Raw genomic sequence first — 4,134 nt, forward strand, 5'->3', positions numbered from 1 at the left:
GAAATCAGAGTACCCATAGGATACCCACGCCAATGCAGGGAGAACATGCAAACTCCACACAGAAATGCAAATTGACCCAACCGAGACTCGAACCAGCGACTTTCTTGCTTTGAGGCGACATCGATATCCACTGCGGCACCATGCCACCCCAGGATTATATTACATTGCACAAATATTTCAGCCTGATCTCGAGGAAATTTTAACGTTTTGTCAGTTTAGTGGCTAATTCATACAAATTTGTACAAAAATGTATGGATTTAAAAAGGTCAGAGTGAGTCTAAAATTAGCAACACAATGATTCAATTGATCTGGCCATAGCAAGTCTTCAGTTATAAAATCACTTATTTAATTGATTCAGGGTGGATTCCATTCTAAAGAGCTCATTCTTTTGTCCTCTGAAGGGATAAGGGCATAGAGATGAACCCTTCCAATCAGAACCACTTGACACTTCAGTATGGTTCAAATGATTGTCAGAGTCTGTAGTTAACAACTCAATGATTTAAATGATCTGGACATAGCAAGTATAGAGTTATCGATTCACTGATCCAGTCTGAGCAACTCTACAGTTATAGATTCACTGATTCCAATGATCCAGTCTAAGCAAATCTACAATAATAGATTCACTGATTCAAATGATCCAGTCTGAGCAAATCTAAAGTTATAGATTCACTGATTCAAATGATCCAGTCTAAGCAAATCTACAATTATAGATTCACTGATTCAAATCATCCAATCTGAGCAAATCTACAGTTATAGATTCACTGATTCCAATGATCCAATCTAAGCAAATCTACAGTTATAGACTCACTGGTTCAAATGATCCAGTCTGAGCAAATCTACAGTTATAGACTCACTGGTTCAAATGATCCAGTCTAAGCAAATGTACAGTTATAGACTAACTGGTTCAAATGATCCAGTCTAAGCAAATCTACAGTTATAGATTCACTGATTCAAACGATCCAGTCGGAGCAAATCTACAGTTATAGATTCACTGATTCAAATGATCCAGTCTGAGCATATCTACAGTTATAGATTCACTGATTCAAATGATCCAGTCTGAGCATATCTACAGTTATAGATTCACTGATTCAAATGATACAGTCCGAGCATATCTACAGTTATAGCTATTTATTTACTGATTCAAATTAAGAGCGACAAAAGATTAAGTGAATTTACAAACTGATTCAAAAGGAGAGCTTGGAAATGAGAATCATATTTACTGTTAGTAGTGAACTATCTCTTTAAGAACATGAAAACTGAAGTTTGTTTGTACTTTGACTTAAAAGGTAAACTCGAAAAGAAAACTTTATAGAACAATTAAACTTTATTGTTATTCGATTTCTGTACTTTTACTAGTACTATGACAAGCTTTGTTTACATTTTATGACAGTACAATTAACTCTACGTAGTAAATATTTTTCAATGCAGTTCACATTTAAACGACACAACATCTCAACAAATAACTAATTTTAGTTCTTGTAAAGCCACAAAAGGGACCATGTGCACATTCTCCCGTTCAGCAGCAAAGGAAATGGAATCTTCATAGCAGGAAGTCCTCATCCCAGTGAGCGAACAGGACGGTTTAGGCACATACTGTCAGAGCCCCATAAAGCACCTCCCTTCAAAACTGATGAGAGTGTCTTTTTCCTCTCTTTTAGTTCTCATTTTCTCCATTCGCCTGCTCTCTCTCTCTTGACTCTTCATCCCTCGCTCTCTCATAGGTACGCCCGTGGTGTCTTCTAGAGAGAGAGCACGTTTTCATCATTTGCAGTTTCCTGCGATTGTTCTCCACTGGGCCAGCAGAGCCCCATCAGGGCCGTGGCGTTATCTGGGAAAAAGGTGGAATGTTAAATCACAGCCTTTCCTGTCTGTCAGCGGGAACCCCAGCCAAACACCACAGCCATAGACAGGGCCGCCCATGAACTCTGACCTTCACAATGAAGCCCAGGGGAAGAGGCTGGTGCGTTTTGTAGCACAGAAAGCGCAGCTCTTCTTCACCCAGGACTGAAGATACTTCTTCTTAGAGGGATTCGCAAATGGACATCGCAACCTTTTTGGGTCAAACTTAAGTCGCGTTTTTATCATTCGCAGCAAACATTATGGCCATAAATAAAATTAATTGTCGTTTTTTTTGTTCAAATCGGACATACAAACGCCATCTGGAGAAAAAGAGAGAGAGGGAATTTCTCTAGCGTTGTGTGCGGGCAGTTTACAAACAGCTGTGGAGAAGGAAAACGGCTGTAACAGACTGACATTATGATTCCGTCTCCTTTAACACACACACACACACACATATATACGGTTGGCTAATATCAAGATCTCCACACTGAGTTTATCTGTCTGTAATTAATCGAGGCTTTACTCACTGTCTGAGAATTTCCCACACTGCCTCAAACATCCTCCCATAACAGTTTAGATTTTTCGTTGGTGTACAGTTTACAAGCGCTGTCTGCTCTTCGTCTTTAGCGCCGCTGTTCTTTCAAGACATTGGGTGGTAATAAGTCACCAAATTATGTAAGGTTCGACAACCCTGACGCATTGTTTGTTTTCATCGTTTAAGAGAAGACAGATGTTTAGAACTGGCGCATGTTCAGAACTCTTACAACACAACATATTAAATGTATCAAACACACACACACACACAAACACACATGCAGAGCGCAAGGTGAACTCCTTGAAAGGCTGGGAAAAGCTCCTTCCCAGAGTCCTTCGGGGTATTGAGAGTCAGGAAGGATAAGGAGGGTAGCTGGGAAAGGTTGAGAAGCTACAGACACACACACACACTTGCACGCATATACACATGATGAAGGAGCCTCCTGCCAGTGTGTTGCCGTCACCGTGGGGCGAGGAAGGTCATGGGCCTGGTAGGGTGGCTCGGCCCGCGCTGGACGGCCTGTAAAGTCTGCCCTGGGAATCGGGCGGAGATTGAACAGATTTAGCCACGGCTATATTCACTTCCCCGGGAAACGAGAAATATTTACCTCCCCGTAGGGCAGTTGGGGGTGTGGCGGAGAAGGGTGGGGTTTGAGTGAGGACGGACTCACTGACCCAAAATCTATAATGTGTGCTGAAGTCTACCTTCAGCAGGTCACGGATCCTTCAGGAATAATCATCTCCATCTTTTGTGTTTACCATATGTTGCTCCATGCTGTGCTTTTACAGCATCCATTTTTATTTGCAGCATATTTTAACGGACTACTTTGATTTATTTAATGAGAAACACTGGTTCTGATGTGTTAGACAAAAAGTTTTGAATCCCACGTAGCTAGGATTTTTTATTTATTTGGATTTCTGCGCTGCATGAGTAGGCGTTTTCCTGAAACTTCACATGACTGACTACAACTAATTGGTCGTTTAAGCTTGGGATTTAAAATAAAATCAAAACTAACCATGATTTTATTAGCTTGTATCGCTGGATTTGTGATAAGCAATTGATCTGTGCATGTCATTAACAAAAAAATAAAAAAATAGTTTGCCCTTGTAATGTAAAATTAAAATCTGAAAATGCACTTCCTGTTTGTTTTCAGCTAAATTCTCAGATTATGTCAGTTTGAGGTTTTGGGCGTGGCTAACAATGCTTAACCACACCCCTCCAACTGTCAGTTTTGACAACAAACAGAAATGCTGAGGAGGAGGTGTCTGTTAGGTTGTAATAACTCTTCTAAAACCCTTTTCCTGATATTCATGGGATGCCTACTTTTCTACATCCAATCAGCTTGCAGTAGAAAAAATAAGCCACGCCCACTGTTCTCTCCTTTAATATTCCGTTTGTCTAAGAACAGCATCACAAACCAAAAACAAACAAACAAACAGTCGTAACTTTTAGTTCATGCGGACGTTAAAGCAATTTATAGGGGAATTTAGGTCACATAACACCAACCAAACTGAAACTATTGAGTTTTTTGGTCAGGTGTTGCGTCAACTCACCCAACTGTCATAATTAAAGGATAAGTTCACACATCAATATATAGATGCCACAGAATGAAAACCTGGATATTTCTAGGCATAGCTGGATAATAAGGGTTCATTTGTAAAAATGTCATACTGTAAAGCTTAAACACTATTGTTGTTCCTGTGTAAACAAACACTTTAGAATACACAAGACATGTCACTTGTATAAGCTTGGGAAAAAAG

The 4,134-nt window shown here is 40.0% G+C and overlaps 1 long non-coding RNA gene across 1 annotated transcript in view; it reads right to left on the reverse strand.

The window, feature by feature from the left end:
- Positions 1 to 327: 327 nt before the first annotated feature.
- The window catches only part of LOC141386194 (uncharacterized), a 40,006-nt gene continuing 36,199 nt past the window's right edge, over positions 328 to 4,134 (reverse strand). The window contains exon 4 of the long non-coding RNA XR_012407684.1: positions 328 to 1,828. This is a non-coding gene — a long non-coding RNA (uncharacterized lncRNA). The remainder of the gene's footprint in view (positions 1,829 to 4,134) is intronic.

Source organism: Danio rerio, chromosome 6, assembly GCF_049306965.1.
Source record: "Danio rerio strain Tuebingen ecotype United States chromosome 6, GRCz12tu, whole genome shotgun sequence".
NCBI classification, from domain to species: Eukaryota; Metazoa; Chordata; class Actinopteri; order Cypriniformes; family Danionidae; genus Danio; species Danio rerio.